The sequence below is a fragment of the Schistocerca nitens genome, chromosome 3 (assembly GCF_023898315.1).
Source record: "Schistocerca nitens isolate TAMUIC-IGC-003100 chromosome 3, iqSchNite1.1, whole genome shotgun sequence".
Taxonomy (NCBI): Eukaryota; Metazoa; Arthropoda; class Insecta; order Orthoptera; family Acrididae; genus Schistocerca; species Schistocerca nitens.
In genome coordinates this window covers 848,871,351-848,894,563 of record NC_064616.1, presented here as the reverse complement: position 1 = coordinate 848,894,563, position 23,213 = coordinate 848,871,351, and the positions used below count along the sequence as shown (strand labels likewise).

The 23,213-nt window shown below is 40.3% G+C and overlaps 1 protein-coding gene across 1 annotated transcript in view; it reads right to left on the bottom strand.

Annotated features, from left to right (window-relative positions):
• The window catches only part of LOC126248873 (uncharacterized), a 1,116,592-nt gene that overhangs the window by 471,444 nt on the left and 621,935 nt on the right, over positions 1–23,213 (bottom strand). The window lies entirely within an intron of this gene.

Here is a 23,213-nt window from a genome sequence, read left to right as displayed (position 1 = left end):
GTGGCGACACCAAAAAGCTCCAGCCTAATATGAGTCCCATGCTAAGAGCGCTGCTTTTGGAGAGATAAAAACTAACTGGCTCACACATGTACACCCCTCATATTAGACCCTCAACCTAAGCCATCCGTTTAACAGTAGTATTCAGGTTTGTACGGTATACTGTGCGACACAGTCTATTCCATCTGATGTCTACACTTGCAGCACAGGATGACACAACCAGTCACCATCCATGGACGCTGCTGCCAGTATCCACAGGCTCCCTCCTGAGCTTAGGTCTGCATGCACTCAACTTGGTGGCTCAGCTCCACTGGATCGCCTGTTATATGACCTCCTTCTGTTGCTGGCCACCTCCCTGGTGGGCTTTGAGTTCAAGCCTGGACCAGCTTGCTGTCTGGGTGCACCATCGCTGCCACCCAGGCTGTATGGATGTACATTGTCGCTGGCTATCGCCAAGGGTGGGTGCACACCGTCATCTTCCGTCATTCCAGGCATCATGGTTTAAATACTGGCTATCCTGATCTGCTGTCGATGTGGCCACAGAGCAGCCGAGTACGAGCAGCGACCGCAGTCACCCAGGGCCGGCAGTTCAGTGCTTTGTGGCAGCCTTCACTAGCATCACGGACGTCAACTGCTGTGGCTCCCACACACGTAGCCTGCAAGGTGAGACAAACACCAACCTGTGGCATCGAGGCCAATAACCTTCTCTCCAATTGTGGCTCCATCCAGTAACTGACACAAATAAAAGACAGTTATTGCGAGGGATGTTTTACTGAATGTTTGTTGTACAATTCCAGTCACCACCACACCTGCAGCCCATATTCAGATGGGGAGATGGCGCTCCATCCTGATTTGCCATCAGCTGATTCACTGTCACAGTGAGGGCCATGTCCTGACCTCAAAACCACGTTTACTACAGTGACTCAATTTAGTTAATCACCTCATTTACGTAATGCAAATTCAATATACGAGCGTAGCTGATTACAGTTTTGGAACCCTGGGGTTATCAAACATTAATAACTAACTAAACAAATACCCAGTTACATAATCAACATCACAATTACTGACGACATAGCACTGTTGCAGTATATGTTCAGTAACAGAGTAAATGTGACCCTAATGAATGTTATGAGGTTGTACAATACACTAACTGTTCCATAATTAAAATATTCACGAAAAATTACATTTATGGCTTAAGTTGAGACGTGATAAATTAAAGGATTTGAGATGAATACATCTTTGCTGGATGCCGTCTTTGGAATAAGCTGTGTTCTGGGTAATGTACTGACAACCAAAAACCTAGGTGGTACTAAAATAAAGTTTTGTGAAACAAGACAAAAACTTTTTCCTGTAGCTCACATGGCGTTATGGATTATTTTCAGTTTGTAGACTGACACCAATAATAAGTAACACATGGAAATAAATAGGAAAATAAAAGTATTTCTTAACGATACTAAATAGGCCTATTTATAATAAGTTTTATTTTGAAAATTGTTAGAAACATAGTAGAAAGCATTTATTTTTCAATATTTTAGTCGCAATAGGGTGAATGGCGATGGTAAAATTCTTGAACGATAGCAGATGGAGCATTGGCGCTTACTGTTTGGATTAAACCATAATTTTTTTTCATATTGTTCACTATCCATATTTTAGTATAATATACTTTATAATCTGTGTCAGTGCATAAGTAATGAAGAGCTTCATGTGGATAAGAGCATAAACGCCCATCCCATTCCTCCCCCCCGCCGCCAACGCACACACACACTTTTTAACTTCGTATTTTTCATTGTCATACAGAGGTACCTTCATAATTGCTGTTGATTAAAAGGAAGCCAGGAGATGGCTCATGGACTTGTGTTGAATCTATAACTACAACAATACGTGAAACAAAATAAACTGTGTTTTGAATATTTTGTCACAATTAACTAATGTTGTTTATCATTTTATCTGAATTCTTCTTATCGGTTTATAAGAATAAAGGTAGGAAGTTGTGTGGTATCTTGTCATAGATCACATTATATCATTCTGTGTTAAGGCTGTTACAAAAATGTTGTTATTCGAAACATTAACTATTTCTACAGTATGTTAAGGTAAATGTAGAGTGACCTCCTTATGAACGCCACACACACAACAAAGAAAAAAATATTTCTTCTTTTCCCCTTCTGCTATTAGTTTATTATATTGTCAGTTACATAGAGCATATCCTTCTGTTCAGCTCAATCTTTGAGCAGTCAGCCATGAGGTGGAGCTGTCATAGTTCGGTACTCCCTTACACTTGTGATCATTGTGTGTAACGATTGTTTTCGTAAAATCCAGTGTTATGCCTATAATACTTAAGTCCCATAATGTAGTTAAATGCCGGCCGCGGTGGCCGAGCGGTTCTAGGCACTTCAGTCCGGAACCGCGCGTCTGCTACGGTCGCAGGTTCGAATCCTGCCTCGGGCATGGATGTGTGTAATGTCCTTAGGTTACTTAGGTTTAAGTAATTCTGAGTCCTAGGGGACTGATGACCTCAGATGTTAAGTACCATAGTGCTCAGAGCCATTTGACCCATTTTTTTGTAGTTAAATGTTTTACAATTAAGTACTTTATTGTGTAGTGTCTGTTGAGTACCAAGTCTCAGGTGCACAAGAAATACCGTGAGAAGTCTCCACCACACAGACACAACCACTCGCCTGGCATCTCTCAATTCTACGCAGCGGCCTCCAGATAGCCCTCACAAACCTTGACCTCTTCCTGCTTCTGCGCCATCGCCTTCGGTGCAACCTGTACGTCTGCCGACAGTGTGGACAGCCGCCATAAAGAGCACTCACTGTCAACTGCAGATTACATCACTGCCGCCTTGTACTGATGGACATACAAATCCTTCTACCGACCGGCACCAAAAGACCACAAGCCACGAAGTCTCAGACAGTTCCATACCAGCAATTACAAAGTTCAGTTCAGTGCCTGCAGTCAGTTTAGTACAGTAGTCTGAAGACTACATTCCGGCTCACCAGTTGCTATTTATGGAGCTCTAGGACAAGTAACAGATTGTCTGCGTAATTGCATTCAGTCATAGGGACAATATTATAGACTGTCAAGAGACAGCACAGTTATTTGTATTTCATTTTATTACGTTTAGGACATCAGTTACACACATCAAACTATAGGAAAGTTAACCAACACTTTGTAAAATAATTTTAATAAATGTTTTTTGGTGATTTCTTATTATGTTGCCACATTTCTATTATAGTGCGGATCCATCAGACAAGTGTTAATTAGCAAGCGTGTACTAGACCTCTCGTTTAAGAACTATAACAAGGAAACTTTCTTCTGCTGCCATGGATGTTTGTGCGGAGTTAATAGTAGCATTCAGCTACTATATCTCCACAGAAACCGTCCGAAAGCTATACTTACCATGTTTAACTTTGTTTATTTCGTGATTATTTTACTGTAGGTCATGTCAACTACGATCTGCTTCTAAAACTGATTGACATAGAGTAGTACTCTGACTACAACCAAAATGTATGCATTTAACGAGTTGCACTCTGTAGGTTCTCCTTTCATTCTGTCGACTAAATAACCAATGGTTCCTTTAGGCTGTGTATTTTAATTACGTTATGACTGATATATATTGCAGACATCTGAGAAAGTTGAAACTACGTAGTAGTAAGCAATATCATATGAAAGGATGGTTTAATATTTGCTATAAAGACCATTGCAACAAACTGATATCATTCAAGATTTTTCTCTTAGGACTTGTCATTTCTGTCACCTTTCAGAATGTTGACCTTCCCTCCTGAGATACTGTCATAGTAATTACTTTTCAAGGCATTACCAGAGATTATTTTCAACTTTTACTGTGAATTTTGTCGTAGATTTCACAAAAATTCAACAGTCACAATTTTTATATCGTCCACTGAAGTGGTTTGAACGTTATTTAAGAGACAAGAAGACGTTTTGTGTAGCAATGAAAAGTTGTCTAGGGTGCGACAGCATTCAGTCTTGAGCCCGTTATTCTAATCCTTGTGGGTAAAAAAGTCTCGTCGGTAAAGTCCTCCTGTAGCTATACCATTTTAAAACCGGTAACCTCCATCATTCCGTAAGTACCAGCTCTAGATATCGACACTGTCATCGCGAAACTGGATGGGGTTATATCTTCATTTTTCACATAGGTACAAAACCTTTGCTTGAAATTTAAAGGAGAAGTCCCAGCACTTTTTAACCTCCTTAGAAGTTAATTATTCCCAATATCCGCCCACACTTGTCCCCTTTCGTATTGGCGTTACTCCAATACCACATCGTAAATCGTTGAAGGATCTGGCAATAACTCTGTAGATGCATCTCAACAGGACAGAAAATCCTGTTGCCACAGGCAGGAAGACGTCCAGTTGTTTTTATGGCCTCCAAGAGCTTTGAAAATTGTTTCTATAGGAAGTGGAACGGAAAATTGTCAGGCACTCTTCCTTCAAAGTTACCTCTTTTTATTCAGTCCAACACATTGAAAACACTAGTCAGAAGTAGCTTTGATTGCTTGACATATACATTTCCATTCTAGTTCATTGCCGCAGTCTGTGTCCGGAACAAGCTACCCAGCACTTTATGCACGAATCAGTACCCCTTGGCCGGCCGAAGTGGCCGTGCGGTTAAAGGCGCTGCAGTCTGGAACCGCAAGACCGCTACGGTCGCAGGTTCGAATCCTGCCTCGGGCATGGATGTTTGTGATGTCCTTAGGTTAGTTAGGTTTAACTAGTTCTAAGTTCTAGGGGACTAATGACCTCAGCAGTTGAGTCCCATAGTGCTCAGAGCCAGTACCCCTTGGCACCTAACGAAAAGCTGAAGCACTTCCTTTCATAAAACTCATTTATTTTAACCTGACCATCTCTCTCTATCAAATAGTGAAGCAAAATTATCATTTGGTTTTTAAGCTTTAGGGGTGTTTGCAGACAAAAAATTATTTAGACTCAGTTCCGCCTGTTACGCAAACAACAAAATACCTCAGAGCTCTAAAAAGTAACAGTTCCTATAGCACATCTGCTGACGACTTTATAGCCCCAACGAAAACAGAAACAGATTTAAAATTAGTGAAATCCAATCACAGCCAATACCACAAACTTACAATAGAAAAAACTTCCCTACACGGACAGTATTAGCAGAAGGTAAACAGATTGTAGAATGACTACACTAAACCAGCGTTTCTCAACCTTTCAGCATTCAACATTCGTGACCCAATTTTCGGTCATAATTTTCATTGTACTCCTCTTCCTCATACGATAACTATATAAATTATTATTTCGCAACACCGACCCGATACATTGACAAAACCAGAATCGCAGGCCCTCTGTTGTCCTCTGGCTTCCGGTCAGCGCCCGAAAATACTCCCGCAGGTCTCTCAACTGCCGAAGAAGAACTCATCATATGCATCACGGTAAGTGGCGACAAATTAGTAATAAATCGCTCTATGAATTTTGGGCAGTGTGGCTTGATGAGTTTTCTGCACTGAAAAGATGAGCACTTCATATCTACTATCCTTTTCAGCATCCTATCTTTCCGAAGTCGTATTTTCTGCGTTAGCTGCTTTGAAGATACGAATTTCGGCTGGACCCATAAAAAGGACTCAGAGTCTCGACTTCTGAAACTAAACTCTCTTTCGAAAAACTTTACTTTACAAACCAGCCCCAAGGAAATCACTAATAATTACAAAATTTGTTTTTAATCTAGTATTGAACAGTTAATAATTAAATGCATTGTGCAGTACTGATACAGTCCTCAGAATGTATTTTGCTTTGATTCTTCTTCAGTAAATTGATCAACTTTTGAATACATATTTTTTTCTTTTCGATAAGGTCGCACATCCCACTTAGTGTTGTCATGCCCTTCGTTGGGAGCGCGCCACAAAAGTTGATAATCGCTGTACTGAAATCAAATGTTGGTATGGCATTTACTGGGCGGAATATCCCGTTCGGGGTTCGGCCGCCGTATTGCAAGTCTTTTTAGCTGACGCCACTTCGGCGACTTGTGTCAATGATGATGAATATGGTGATGAAGGACACACAACATCCAGTCCCTTGTCGGGAGTCGACCCCGGGCCCCCTTGCGTGGTAGGTGGTAACGCTACCACTGCGCTACGGAGGCGGACAATCGCTGCGCTAAACTATGCAATAGCACACTATTTGACACTTTAAAGATAATATACAGAAAGGATGACATCACAAACAGATAACAACACATCCAGCTATCCACACCACCGACACCCACACCCATCCACCCACCCATACACACACACACACACACACACACACACACACACACACTCACACACACACTCACACACACATAGAGAGAGAGAGAGAGAGAGAGAGAGAGAGAGAGAGAGAGAGAGAGGCAGAGTAACCATAGTTCAAATTTGGCGCCAAACTGAAATGAAAGTATTGTACGTCAATAGGATCTGGAAAAAACATAAACACTCTGTTTTAAAGAGTGAAACAGTGTACCTTGCGAGTGGAGTTCAACCAAACACGTGCCGTGATTTTGTATGCATTTCCACAAGAGATGAGACTCCAGATCAGGATGGTTATTTCAGAGTTTAGTGCAAGTGATAGCAAAACACAGTCGCCAAATATTTACGTGCTACAGAAATTATGTTTGTACATGCACCATTTGTTTACTGGACAACCAAACACACAATAACGTCATTAAGTTGCAGATGACAAGCTGCAATTACACAGTAATATAAAGAAGGCGTTACAGCATCCAACAATGTAGAAAAAATTAAAGCCATAACGACAATAAACATATACTGCTATTAGGACTAATTTCGTTAGAATTTTTATTACTTAAAACATGTTTACATTTCACAGAACTGATAATGGCACAACAGCCCAGGAACGTGTTTGGGTATTTATAAAAACAGTTGTTTGTGTAGAAAAGGCACTGACTGCAAGAGGGGCAACTCTTAAAACTAAGTTTCTGCAAACTTGTCACAGCACGTACATGGGCCTGACTGGAACATTTCAAGTTAAATTCAAATCGTACAGCATTGAATGAAAATTTGAGAACAACTAAACATACATTACTTGAGATTCGAGATCGTATGGAAAGTTATCCTCACGGCAGATAAAGGTCCTCTGTTAAATGTTTTGGAAAAATTGGAAATTTTCGTAGAAAAGAAGAAAATCAGCAAAATTCATTAAACGTACAAAATGCACTTAATTTCCATGGATTCTTCCAGTTTTTTGATGAAGCATTGTAGATAAAAAAACAAAATACAATACTTGCCGTCAATTTTGAATGCATATTTATAAATGCACTTTTAAATATGTATTTTTTGAAAATATTTCTTTTTTTGCATTTTTGAAAGTTCAGTCGATATGTACAGTTATGAGATGTATATAAACACCCCTGTAAAATAGGCGATTAGAATGTAACTTTCGTATTCAATACTTCTAAATTATCTCTGAATACACTATACCATGGATGTTACAAGTACTGTTGTACAGTAAATTTAATCCTCGGCGCTATCAATGTCACTATTTACTACCGTACTTTAAATGGTTCAAATGGTTCTAAGCACTATGGGACTTAACATCAGTCCACTAGACTTAGAACTACTTAAACCTAACTAACCTAAGGACATCACACACATCCATGTCCGAGGCAGGATTCGAACCTGCGACCGTAGCAGTAGCGCGGCTCCGGACTGAAGCGCCTAGAACCGCTCGGCCACCACGGCCAGCTACTCTACCTTAAATGTAAGTTTTGAGTACTATAGTAGAACCAGTTTGATCTTTAGTTCCGTCAGCGAACTTTAAACGCAATCTCTAGTTTTGTCTGCAAACTTTAAACATAACTCACTACACCGGAAATGGAATATGTACTTTACGTGACGTCAATGTACTATCATACGCAAAAGAATCCGAACGACCTGAATTGCGTTTCTCTTGATTTGCATGCAGCTCACATAAAGTAGCTGCCTTGCATGTCCTCTAATCTCTTTGCAGTATGGTCATTGAACTATACAAAATGGATACCACTAGAGATCGCAAGAGAACACTCTTCTTTCAGGTAGTCAGTCCAGATGTAAATCACCACTACTGCGTTGCAAATGCTAGAAAACGCGCCATTAAAGATGAGACAGTGCTTAACGCTTGTAAACTCAATTTCATTACAGTAAGTGACATTTCAAAATCACTACCACACTCATTAGAATATTAGTTAACTAACTCCGTCACATAAATAATTCCAGCAATCTTTAGGAAAAATTAAATATTTTTATAAGAGATTTTGAGACAATATCTGGTCCCCTAAAGTTCTATGACAATGCGAAGTATTTTTGCTGTTTAAAAGGTTTCCCCACACCTGTGAAACGTCGTTCCTGACACGAGTGCTTGGTCATAAACTGGACGTTGAGCTAACCAGAAAAAAGCAACGCGATTAATAACGGCAAGTGCTCTATTGGAAACCTCAAAATTAACATCGTATCACCAGTAATTTCTCTGTACTCGTGATTTCTGCAAATTATTGAACTTTTAAACGACACGATGGACTCTTTTGTTCTGAATCTGGATTGAAATCAAGGACAGTCATAGCAACCAACCAAAGCTTTTGTTCCTGACCGAGGCTCGATCAAAGCAACGTTAGTCATTGGTGTCTAGGCATAAAGAGTAATGAAATATAAAAGTTTTTACCAGTATCGGATAGCAAAACTGAATTTGAAAATTTTAATGCTTTACCTGGAATCGTGTTAACACCCTTTATCTCCCTGTTAACGAACCACGAAAAATGTTTAATATAATTTTAGGCAACAAAGTTTGTTTCAAACGAAGTGCCATGATGTAAGGTTTTGTGACGCGCACTTTAACCCAGCTTGTAATTAGAATGTTAACTATGTAAAACCATATGTTAGACATCGAAGTTCTTCAACACCAACGTGATGTTTGATTTTGAAATGAGGATAAAACATTTTGGCTGACCGACACCAGAACCCGGCACCTACCACCGTTCGTTTCCATCTACGAAATGTTTGCTCACCGGTAATGAGATGCGTGAACGTTTGGCTAGAAATAACGGCACCTGTTGCTATTGTTGGCAACACATGAACAAAAATTGAAAATAAAAATAAGTTATCACTAGCAGTTCGATGAGCATATGCCAAGGCTTGAAAGGAGACCATGAATATTTTGTGCTGGATCAGGATTCGCACCCACATACGTGCCTTTCGTGGAGACCTAGAGGAGTTTGCAGTCCTGAGGAAAACAACGAAATGAGCGAACTATATCGTCCTGTGTGGGTCAAATACCACGAAAGAGGAGATCTAAATTGGAATTCCAGTCCAGCACCAAATATTTTAGCGTGTCAAATTCAAATAAAATAAGAGCCCTGAGTTGTTAAGGCCAGGTTCTCAATCAAATGAGCAAAAATAGGCAAAAATTGGAAAGTTTTTGAGACAAATAAAAGACATACAAAGGGTCTGTTTGGGGATTATGACTGATCACGCTTTGAACTTTATTTCAGATTTTGAATAAAGAAACAAAATGGCGGGCTTGCGAGTCTCAAGTACGCATACTGCATGCTGTGTAAGCGTTCAGGAGTTAGCTGAAGTCAAAAATGGATAACATCAGTCGATACTGCATTAAGAGTTTAGGAGCTTATGCCTAACCACAATTAAATAACCTTAAATTTAACGATATGGTACCAAGTCATACTTTGAGTCTGGTTTATGGGGGTTTGTTTCACTCTTTATGGCTTTACAAAAAGTAGTTAATACTAAAAAAATTCGTACATTATAGGTGTAACCTTCCTAGAAAATTTGACATACGAAGATATATTTTTCGGGCGTCAAATGTAGAAGTTAATAGGCTAAACCGTTTTTACGTTATGCTGCACGCAGTTTTGAAAAACTGTTTCTCTAGAAAAACGTTTTTAATGTTTTGGGAACTCTTTTACGTCTTATTAGTTGAATTTGTATAAAAACTGTATCTTTTTATGTGCTTTTGATATCGCTCAACACAAATCTGACGTTAGATTTTCGAAATTCGAAATGACTAATTCAGTATGGCGTACCAAAAATGGTTTTTACCAATTTTTACCAAAATTTGATCAAAACAAAGGGTTTTCGTTATTTACGTTGAGTCCGCAATTCCATGACCGTATATCAACCCTTCCTCAATTCGCTCGTTCTTCTTGGTGACAAATGCCGATCTGGCTGAGCTAGATATGCTGCGTTCGGAAGCCTGCACACGTTGTTCGCCAGCTTTTTCGGCGAACATGTTCGAATGCATACTGCAGTGTAAAACATTTTGTGAACGTGCGACACAGCGTGACAAGTTTTCTGCCTGATCCGGGCGTCTCCGGCTGAGAGCGTCCCACGGCCGCCGTAACCCTCCTTGGAACAATGGGGTGTAGAAACTTTTCTAACCTACGGATTGAAAAACATCTAACTTTCAAAAAATGTTATAGAAATCGAATTTTCGACCATTTTGAATGAGAACCTGGCCTTAAATGACCATTAACTCGTTAGGTAATACAGGGTGATTCAAAAAGAATACCACAACTTTAGGAATTTAAAACTCTGCAACGACAAAAGGCAGAGCTAAGCACTATCTGTCGGCGAATTAAGGGAGCTATAAAGTTTCATTTAGTTGTACATTTGTTCGCTTGAGGCGCTGTTGACTAGGCGTCAGCGTCAGTTGATGCTAAGATGGCGACCGCTCAACAGAAAGCTTTTTGTGTTATTGAGTACGGCAGAAGTGAATCGACGACAGTTGTTCAGCGTGCATTTCGAACGAAGTATGGTGTTAAACCTCCTGTTAGGTGGTGTATTAAACGTTGGTATAAACAGTTTACAGAGGATGGGTGTTTGTGCAAAGGGAAAAGTTCTGGACGGCCGAGAACGAGTGATGAAAATGTAGCACGCATCCAGCAAGCATTTGTTGGCTGTTCCCTCAGCTCGAACAAGAAGCATAACAATTCATATTTCAGCAGGCTGGAGCGCCACCACATTGGCACTTATCTGTCCATAACTACCTGAACGTCAACTACCCGAGGCGATGGATCGGCCGCCAGGCAGCCCGTGACAGAGCACTTCATCACTGGCCTCCAAGAAGCCCTGATCTTACCCCCTGCGATTTTTTCTTATGGGGGTATGTTAAGGATATGGTGTTTCGGCCACCTCTCCCAGCCACCATTGATGATTTGAAACGAGAAATAACAGCAGCTATCCAAACTGTTACGCCTGATATGCTACAGAGAGTGTGGAATGAGTTGGAGTATCGGGTTGATATTGCTCGAGTGTCTGGAGGGGGCCATATTGAACATCTCTGAACTTGTTTCTGAGTGAAAAAAAAACCTTTTTAAATACTCTTTGTAATGATGTATAACAGAAGGTTATATTATGTTTCTTTCATTAAATACACATTTTTAAAGTTGTGGTATTCTTTTTGAATCACCCTGTATAAAGTTTCTAGTTTAAGGAAGTTCACTGGCAACAGAGTTTCTGTTTGCCGTGACTTCCGTCTCTACTATGGCCCAAACAAAACCGGCTCTGGACTGGTTGTTAGTTAGAGAAGGGATGTGATGTTTATAATGCGGTTTCTGAACAACGGTGCAATCTGACGTTCTTCACTCTATTACTAGAACTGAAGGAGATCTGTTCGTGTATGTTTAGAGCTGAAGGAGAGCTGTTCGTGTGTGTTTAAAATACATGCCGTAAGTAGGAATCGAACTCAAACCTCACAACTGAAAAACTGGAATCAATCCATCAAAACACTAAGCCCCACGTAACTACTTACATGACTGTGTTATTCGTACGATGCGCATAGATGACTAAACAAAATTTCTATTTGGTGTGATGAAAGGCAGCTGGCTCTTAATGTAGGAAATGTAAGTTAATGCGGATGAGTAGGAAAAACAAACCTGTAATGTTGGGATACAGCGTTAGTAGTGCCTGCTTGACACAGTCACGTCGTTTAATTATCTAGGGGTGACGTTGCTAAGCGATATGAAATGGAACGAGCATGGGAGAACTGTGGTATGGAAGATGAATGCTCGACTTCGGTATATTGGGAAAATTTTAGGAAAGTGTGATTCAGCTGTACAGGAGTCCGCTCCCGGTAACTGAGTGGTCAGCGCGACAGAAGGTCAATTCTAAGAGCCCGGGTTTGATTCTCGGCTGGGTCGGAGATTTTCTCCGCTCAGGGACTGCGTCTTGTGTTGCCCTAATGATCATAATTTCATGCCCACCGGCCCGCAAGTCGCCGAAGTGGCGTCAAATCGGAAGACTTGCACCTGACGAACGCTCTACCCGACGGGAGGCCCTAGTGAAACGACATTTACATTTCATTTATCTGTACAGGAGACGGCATCTAGGACGCTAGTGTGACCTGTTCTTGAGCACTGCTCGAGTGTTTGGGATCCGCGCCAACCCGGATTGAAAGAACACATCGAAGCAATTCAGAGGCGAGACGCTAGATTTGTTAGCGGTAGGTTCGATAAGCGTGCAAGTGTTACGGATATGCTTCGGGAGCTCAAGTGAGAATACCTAGAGGGAAGAATAATTTCATTTCGAAGAACACTATTGAGAAAGTTTAGAGAATCGCCATTTGAAGCTGACTGCAGAACAATCCTACTGCCGACAACATACATTTCGTGTACGGATAACGGAGATAAATTACGAGAAATTAGGGCTCAAACGGAGGCGTACAGGCAGTCGTTTTTCCCCCGATACATCTGCGAGTTGAATAGGAAAGGAAACGATTGGTTGTGGTACAGGGTACCCTCCGCCACCCACCATACAATGGCTTGCGGTGTATGTATGTATGTGGAGCTAAAAAATTAGACACGGTGAAAGAAATTCAGTTCCCCATTAACTGGTTAATTATCAGGAAACTTTTGACACGGAAATTATACTAGTTTATATCAGCGGAATGCAAACACACTTTTAGCCATCGTAGCCTCGATCTGAAGCCATTTTGAAATTTTCCTGGTTCAATAAATTTCTTAAATCTAGAAATGCCGTTCCAGAGTATGAAGTTACCAAATACTTCGATTATTAATGCCATTATCGCTATTAACTCCTTTTTTTTGTTGCTGTTACTAGCGTGCTTGGAGGAAGCATTTAATGCTTCTTGGTCATTTTTACAAGTAGTTCCCAAAAACAGGTAAATTTCAAGTTACCAGCAAATGATTGCATCATTTGTGGCAACTGGACCGTAACAAGCAGTTAATTAGTTCTTTCCATGCCTATGGAATATTTTTCAAGTTAATATTGGACGTCTCCACTTATTCGTTGGTTATATTAAAACCAGATTAATTGAAGAAGACATAAATTCATCACAGAAAATGCGTTGCATTACTTCATTTACTTGCGCTTAGCAACGGCGCTTTCAAAATGCTACGTAAGTGCCACTTTCAAAGCCAGAGGACGTTAATGTCTCCTGTTAAATGTCACGTTCATCCTCTCCAGATGACTTGGACGTCGTCACCTATTCCAAGTAAAGTAAGGAAGAAAATATTGCAGAAGATCAACTGCTTTCCTTATCCAACAAATCTTTGTTTACAACAAATTAACATTTCTAAAAACGGCTATTTTCAAATCCGCTAGAAAGAGAGTACAGACTCACCGCTTTACTTACTTTACTATCTGCCACTTGTACGAAGCGCTATTACGGAGTTCTGTGGTGTGATTTGTAGGATAACCCAGGTAACTAAAAAACGGTAGCAGAAACAACATGACCTACATCACGACGTGGATCTACATTTTACTTATAATCTCTGAAAACAGTTTCATTATTATTAGTCCGTATAATGTTTGGATACAAAGCACATTTACACGACACTCTAAACAGTACCCACAAGGAACTAATTTATTAAATCTGTTTCCAGAGCATGTAATCGATAATGAATTTGACTTCTGACAAGGGAACCTCCCCATCGCACCCCCCTCAGATTTAGTTATAAGTTGGCACAGTGGATAGGCCTTGAAAAATTGAAAACAGATCAATCGAGAGAAGAAGAAGGTGTGGAACTGTGAAAAAACAAGCAAAATATACAAACTGAGTAGTTCATGCGAAGATAGGCAACATTAAGGACGATGGCAACGCAGGAGCGCCGTGGTCTCGTGGTAACGTGAGCAGCTGCGGAACGAAAGGTCCTTGGTTCAAATCTTCCATCGAGTAAAAAGTTTAATTTTTATTTTCAGTTTATGTGACAAACTCTTATGTTTTCATCACTTTTTTGGGAGTGATTATCACATCCACAAGAAAACCTAAATCGGGCAAGGTAGAAGAATCTTTTTACCCCTTCGCCAAGTGTACAAGATAGGTGGGTCGACAACATATTCCTGTCATGTGACGCACATGCTGTCACCAGTGTCATATAGAATATATCAGATGTGTTTTCCTGTGGAGGAATCGGTTGACCTATGACCTTGCGATCAAATGTTTTCGGTTCCCATTGGAGAGGCACGTCCTTTCGTCTACTAATCGCACGGTTTTGCGATGCGGTCGCAAAACACAGACACTAAACTCATTACAGTGAACAAAGACGTCAATGAACGAACGGACAGATAATAACTATGCAAAAATAAAGAAAATAAAATTTTCACTCGAGGGAAGACTTGAACCAAGGACCTCTCGTTCAGTAGGTGCTCACGCTACCACGGGACCACGACGCTCCTGAGCTCACTTTCTCCATGATGTTGCCTATGCGACCCGTGGACTACTCAGTTTGTATATTTTGCTTATTTTTTTCACAGTTCCACACAACTTCTCCCTGTTTTCTCAATTGATCTGTGTTCAGTTTATCAAGGCCTATCCACTGTGCCAACTTATAACTAAATATGAGGGGGGTGCGATGGGGAGGTTCCCTTGTGAGATGAGGGAAGTGCTCTCCACCTTCTATCGCACTTCGTTTCCTCGTGCTCTGTCAGTTGGTTTTTACTTGAGAAATGTCACAGCTCAAGGAATTCCATAAAGGTAGCATTCTTGGGCTTTATGAGGATAGATACTGTAACCGAGCCATTTCCTGTGCCCTACAATGTGGTAAACGTACAACACATCTCTGGATGAAGAGGATAGTGGAGGAAGACTACGTCAACCGTCGTCGTCACCCAGGACTTGCACAGAGTCCCACGGAGGATCAAGGCAATAGTATGTTCCACTGCAGTGATGAACGCCCTTTCAGCACTAGCAGAGAAATTAGGAACATCCTCCAACTAAATGCGAGCACGTGGACCATTCGTTGTCGCCTGAACGAGAAAGGAAAGTATGAACGAAAATCGGCAGTTATGTTGAGGGAACAACATAAGCCCGCCAGTTTAAACTTCGCACTGTCGTATAGAAGGAAACTGCTTTTGCAATGTCAGCAAGCTGCACTCCTGGAAATGGAAAAAAGAACACATTGACACCGGTGTGTCAGACCCACCATACTTGCTCCGGACACTGCGAGAGGGCTGTACAAGCAATGATCACACGCACGGCACAGCGGACACACCAGGAACCGCGGTGTTGGCCGTCGAATGGCGCTAGCTGCGCAGCATTTGTGCACCGCCGCCGTCAGTGTCAGCCAGTTTGCCGTGGCATACGGAGCTCCATCGCAGTCTTTAACACTGGTAGCATGCCGCGACAGCGTGGACGTGAACCGTGTGTGCAGTTGACGGACTTTGAGCGAGGGCGTATAGTGGGCATGCGGGAGGCCAGGTGGACGTACCGCCGAATTGCTCAACACGTGAGGCGTGAGGTCTCCACAGTACATCGATGTTGTCGCCAGTGGTCGGCGGAAGGTGCACGTGCCCGTCGACCTGGGACCGGACCGCAGCGACGCACGGATGCACGCCAAGACCGTAGGATCCTACGCAGTGCCGTAGGGGACCGCACCGCCACTTCCCAGCAAATTAGGGACACTGTTGCTCCTGGGGTATCGGCGAGGACCATTCGCAACCGTCTCCATGAAGCTGGGCTACGGTCCCGCACACCGTTAGGCCGTCTTCCGCTCACGCCCCAACATCGTGCAGCCCGCCTCCAGTGGTGTCGCGACAGGCGTGAATGGAGGGACGAATGGAGACGTGTCGTCTTCAGTGATGAGAGTCGCTTCTGCCTTGGTGCCAATGATGGTCGTATGCGTATTTGGCGCCGTGCAGGTGAGTGCCACAATCAGGACTGCATACGACCGAGGCACACAGGGCCAACACCCGGCATCATGGTGTGGGGAGCGATCTCCTACACTGGCCGTACACCACTGGTGATCGTCGAGGAGACACTGAATAGTGCACGGTACATCCAAACCGTCATCGAACCCATCGTTCTACCATTCCTAGACCGGCAAGGGAACTTGCTGTTCCAACAGGACAATGCACGTCCGCATGTATCCCGTGTCACCCAACGTGCTCTAGAAGGTGTAAGTCAACTACCCTGGCCAGCAAGATCTCCGGATCTGTCCCCCATTGAGCATGTTTGGGACTGGATGAAGCGTCGTCTCACGCGGTCTGCACGTCCAGCACGAACGCTGGTCCAACTGAGGCGCCAGGTGGAAATGGCATGGCAAGCCGTTCCACAGGACTACATCCAGCATCTCTACGATCGTCTCCATGGGAGAATAGCAGCCTGCATTGCTGCGAAAGGTGGATATACACTGTACTAGTGCCGACATTGTGCATGCTCTGTTGCCTGTGTCTATGTGCCTGTGGTTCTGTCAGTGTGATCATGTGATGTATCTGACCCCAGGAATGTGTCAATAAAGTTTCCCCTTCCTGGGACAATGAATTCACGGTGTTCTTATTTCAATTTCCAGGAGTGTATATTTACGCAAGTGAAGCGAAGTCGGTAGCAAACACTGCCATCAGAAGTAACGATGTGGCCGAACTGCTGTCACAGTTTGGTAATGGGTGTCAGCAAATGGTTGTGGCTTTCTGTGGCTGACGGACCGTCTGTTTTCTAGTCATTACTACTGCGAAATATTGGAGAATGTAATGCTTACTTCAATTCGTCAGAGAATTTCGGGATGTAGAATAATCTTCCAACATGACCGTTGTCCTGTCCACAAAGAGAACTGTGTAAAACACTGGTTTCAAATAAACGGAGACTTTGATAATGGTCTCCCAAAGTTGCTCACCTCAGTCCTATAGGGTACGTATGGGCAGAGACAGGGAAGATTATTAGTTATGGAAGACCAGCAACCTAGTCAACGCTATCCTAAGCAGTTAATGACGCATGGGAAGAGTTGTCAGATTAACAGATTTATTTGGACACTTGTTGCTCCTATTCTCCGGCGGCATAATGCAATTGTAAAGAGAGCGAAAACTGGATACGGTACTGAATTGTTGTAATATTTTAAACATGGCTGCAGCAGCAACTGTTAAAATTTTTCAGAATAAAGGATGACAGCCAGAAACAGTTGCAGGATAGAATTTTTTTATTAAAACTCTTGACCACGGTTTCGGTACATATAAACATACCTTCATCAGAAGTAAAACTTCCTGAACAGAAAGACACATTCATTAGAAAAGCCATATCAACGAAAGTGAGAAACAGAAGCTTAAGTAACAGTGAAATTACTAAAGTAATACAGGCACAAAATCTTTAGTACTTACTAAAATTACATCATGCCATGGAGAATAATAAAATAATTATGCCAAAGGCGTCGTCAGTAATTTAAAACATCTCCATTTATACGACATGTGTAATGGGCACAAGATCATAACGAACAGTTTAACATCGTTGCTTCGCCTATGAACTATTGAGACACGAGTGTGAAAGCACTAAGGCAGACTGTTTCGCCGCGAGAGGGCACTTGTATGTGCAAGACACACGTATATTAAAATCCATAAATACATACATAAGCGCATCAAAAAATATAAAGGTTGTGTTAATTCAAACTCTGTCTTAATAATAAAACGTATCAGGCCAATTAAAGACACTTATGTAAAATAAAAATATAGAACCAAATTTGCCTGTGTCCTAGTGTCAGACGGATAAAGCTTGAGCTTGGCAGATCTAACGAGAGAGGGCACAAGTGTAATGCGCGAGAGTCTCGCGTAACGTAGGCATGAAATACATACTAGCGAAACAACCAAAATGTTATAATAAAATGAAACCATCTGTCATTATGAATAAAACATAGTAGTCATTTAACCACACATACACATTAAAATACATAACTAACAAACATCACAATACTTAGAATCCCAACAAGACAGGAAAAGCGCATTTCACCGGCATCAACAAGCAAGAAAATAACTACTAGTCAGCCAGACTAAATTACATTAAGGCAATGAGGGGTTTGAAACTGTCTAAAAAATTTTTGTTACGAAGCTGCACCTGTTCATTAAGAACAAAACCATCTTTTAGAGACAGATGCTTAAAAATCTCTAATTCTTCGAGCAAGTCTAGTTTGTAACCTTTATTAGCTTCATGAAGCAACTCTACGTCGTCCAGTTCACATGGCGTGTGCCGTAAGAGCCATAGATGTTCTGCAAAGGTGGAATTATATACGTTTTCCCCATTTTTACCTAACATGTGTTCTTTATACCTAACTTTAATGGGTCTACCTGTCTGCCCTATGTAATAGTTTGGGCAGTCGTTACAAGTAATTTTGTATACACCGGACTTAGTGCTGAGTTCTTCTCGTGCTCCAATATTATGAATTACTCTACGTTTCAGGCTATTATTTACGGAAAAAGCAACTCTATAACCGTATTGTTTCTGTAAAAGTCTTCTTATCTTATATGAAACATTACCTAAAAATGGAATAGACATAAACTTACTCTCATACTTATTTGTCCTGTTATCTCCTAAAGTAGAAAATTTTACAGCTGTTTTTTTCTTAGCAATTTGGTCAATTAATTTAGGGTTGTATCCATTGTTGGTAGCTATTGATTTTAATAAAGATATTTCATTTTCAAAACAATTCTGTGCTAAAGGTGTGCTCACAGCGCGATGAACTGCAGAATGAAAAAAGGCGATCTTGTGCGTTTGAGGATGACAGGAATCTGCTGGAATAATATTATCAGAAAAAGTTTCTTTACGGAAAATGTCAAAGCTAATAGTGTTACCTGATAACTTAAGTTTCAAATCAAGAAAATGGAGTTCTCTCTCGTTATTTTGTATCTCTTTAGTGAATTTCATTTTCTCGTGGAAACTGTTGAAAACATGAAACAATTGTTGTAGATCTTGGTCACACCCTTGGAATAGTATGAGTATATCATCAACATAACGAGCGTAAAAAGAAATCTTATTGCCTAAAGTAGGATTGTTTTTGAAGAAATTTTCTTCTAGTGCATTCACAAAGATGTCAGCTAAGATGCCAGCTAGCGGGCAACCCATGGCTAAGCCGAATGGTTGTTCATACATCTTACCATTAAACTGAAAGTAATTGTAATCTAGTACAACCTGCAGTAGTGACATAAGTTCCGACAACTGTGGCTCACTTAGAGTTCTATGTTGTCGAATGTTACCTTCAATAATATTAAGAGTGATAGCCACTGGAACATTAGTGTATAAACTTACGACGTCAAAAGAAACCAAACGAGAGGAAGAAGTGATCTCTATCGATTTTAGCTTGTTTATTACCTCAGCACTATTTTTAACAGAGTAATTGTTTCCAAAAACAAAGGCTTCTTTAATTTTAGTGTGTAAAAATCTCGCTAATTTATGATGTGGGCTCTTTATTCCGTTAACGATGGGACGAACTGGGTGTTGACTTTTGTGTACCTTAAACTGACTTCTGAGCGTAGGTGCTCTAGGGTTCATATTAATTAAGGTTTTCTTTTGAAACTCTTTCATAAGATGTTTACTTCTTCTTAACGTATCCCTAATTTGCTTTTGTAACGTAGGGGTATAATCATGCTCAATTTCAAGTATACCATTTTCTTCGAAAAAAGCCAACGTTTTAGCGATATATTCGCTTTTATAGGCTACAACAAGTGAATTTCCTTTGTCTGATTTAGTGATGAGAGCCTCGTTATTTTTTAATTTACGGTTAATACTACTAATGATGTTACCCCCTCTCTGTTTTAAATCACTGTTTTTTACCGACTTGACCTCTCTTTCTATAATTGCGCTACATTCATGAGCTATCCTATTTTGTTGGGATTTTTCAGTTTTTAAGGAGTCAAGACCAACTTTAAGGTCAACTATAAAATTATCTACCACTTTAGGATCGTTAATATTAGGCATGAAATTGTATTTAAAACCTCTCGCTAGCATGGCGCTTTCTTGAGGGGTAAAGCTTATAGAAGTTTTGTTTAGTACTCTGTCGAAAAATTGGTGTTCGCAATTGACAGTTCTTTTTGCATGAACAACATTAGATTTTGGGGTAACATTTTCCAGTTTATGAAGCTTAAAATCATGCTAGCGAGAGGTTTTAAATACAATTTCATGCCTAATATTAACGATCCTAAAGTGGTAGATAATTTTATAGTTGACCTTAAAGTTGGTCTTGACTCCTTAAAAACTGAAAAATCCCAACAAAATAGGATAGCTCATGAATGTAGCGCAATTATAGAAAGAGAGGTCAAGTCGGTAAAAAACAGTGATTTAAAACAGAGAGGGGGTAACATCATTAGTAGTATTAACCGTAAATTAAAAAATAACGAGGCTCTCATCACTAAATCAGACAAAGGAAATTCACTTGTTGTAGCCTATAAAAGCGAATATATCGCTAAAACGTTGGCTTTTTTCGAAGAAAATGGTATACTTGAAATTGAGCATGATTATACCCCTACGTTACAAAAGCAAATTAGGGATACGTTAAGAAGAAGTAAACATCTTATGAAAGAGTTTCAAAAGAAAACCTTAATTAATATGAACCCTAGAGCACCTACGCTCAGAAGTCAGTTTAAGGTACACAAAAGTCAACACCCAGTTCGTCCCATCGTTAACGGAATAAAGAGCCCACATCATAAATTAGCGAGATTTTTACACACTAAAATTAAAGAAGCCTTTGTTTTTGGAAACAATTACTCTGTTAAAAATAGTGCTGAGGTAATAAACAAGCTAAAATCGATAGAGATCACTTCTTCCTCTCGTTTGGTTTCTTTTGACGTCGTAAGTTTATACACTAATGTTCCAGTGGCTATCACTCTTAATATTATTGAAGGTAACATTCGACAACATAGAACTCTAAGTGAGCCACAGTTGTCGGAACTTATGTCACTACTGCAGGTTGTACTAGATTACAATTACTTTCAGTTTAATGGTAAGATGTATGAACAACCATTCGGCTTAGCCATGGGTTGCCCGCTAGCTGGCATCTTAGCTGACATCTTTGTGAATGCACTAGAAGAAAATTTCTTCAAAAACAATCCTACTTTAGGCAATAAGATTTCTTTTTACGCTCGTTATGTTGATGATATACTCATACTATTCCAAGGGTGTGACCAAGATCTACAACAATTGTTTCATGTTTTCAACAGTTTCCACGAGAAAATGAAATTCACTAAAGAGATACAAAATAACGAGAGAGAACTCCATTTTCTTGATTTGAAACTTAAGTTATCAGGTAACACTATTAGCTTTGACATTTTCCGTAAAGAAACTTTTTCTGATAATATTATTCCAGCAGATTCCTGTCATCCTCAAACGCACAAGATCGCCTTTTTTCATTCTGCAGTTCATCGCGCTGTGAGCACACCTTTAGCACAGAATTGTTTTGAAAATGAAATATCTTTATTAAAATCAATAGCTACCAACAATGGATACAACCCTAAATTAATTGACCAAATTGCTAAGAAAAAAACAGCTGTAAAATTTTCTACTTTAGGAGATAACAGGACAAATAAGTATGAGAGTAAGTTTATGTCTATTCCATTTTTAGGTAATGTTTCATATAAGATAAGAAGACTTTTACAGAAACAATACGGTTATAGAGTTGCTTTTTCCGTAAATAATAGCCTGAAACGTAGAGTAATTCATAATATTGGAGCACGAGAAGAACTCAGCACTAAGTCCGGTGTATACAAAATTACTTGTAACGACTGCCCAAACTATTACATAGGGCAGACAGGTAGACCCATTAAAGTTAGGTATAAAGAACACATGTTAGGTAAAAATGGGGAAAACGTATATAATTCCACCTTTGCAGAACATCTATGGCTCTTACGGCACACGCCATGTGAACTGGACGACGTAGAGTTGCTTCATGAAGCTAATAAAGGTTACAAACTAGACTTGCTCGAAGAATTAGAGATTTTTAAGCATCTGTCTCTAAAAGATGGTTTTGTTCTTAATGAACAGGTGCAGCTTCGTAACAAAAATTTTTTAGACAGTTTCAAACCCCTCATTGCCTTAATGTAATTTAGTCTGGCTGACTAGTAGTTATTTTCTTGCTTGTTGATGCCGGTGAAATGCGCTTTTCCTGTCTTGTTGGGATTCTAAGTATTGTGATGTTTGTTAGTTATGTATTTTAATGTGTATGTGTGGTTAAATGACTACTATGTTTTATTCATAATGACAGATGGTTTCATTTTATTATAACATTTTGGTTGTTTCGCTAGTATGTATTTCATGCCTACGTTACGCGAGACTCTCGCGCATTACACTTGTGCCCTCTCTCGTTAGATCTGCCAAGCTCAAGCTTTATCCGTCTGACACTAGGACACAGGCAAATTTGGTTCTATATTTTTATTTTACATAAGTGTCTTTAATTGGCCTGATACGTTTTATTATTAAGACAGAGTTTGAATTAACACAACCTTTATATTTTTTGATGCGCTTATGTATGTATTTATGGATTTTAATATACGTGTGTCTTGCACATGCAAGTGCCCTCTCGCGGCGAAACAGTCTGCCTTAGTGCTTTCACACTCGTGTCTCAATAGTTCATAGGCGAAGCAACGATGTTAAACTGTTCGTTATGATCTTGTGCCCATTACACATGTCGTATAAATGGAGATGTTTTAAATTACTGACGACGCCTTTGGCATAATTATTTTATTATTCTCCATGGCATGATGTAATTTTAGTAAGTACTAAAGATTTTGTGCCTGTATTACTTTAGTAATTTCACTGTTACTTAAGCTTCTGTTTCTCACTTTCGTTGATATGGCTTTTCTAATGAATGTGTCTTTCTGTTCAGGAAGTTTTACTTCTGATGAAGGTATGTTTATATGTACCGAAACCGTGGTCAAGAGTTTTAATAAAAAAATTCTATCCTGCAACTGTTTCTGGCTGTCATCCTTTATTCTGACTGAATTGTTGTGTTGCTAGGGAGAAAATTTTGCTTACGACAAATGAATGTTCTCG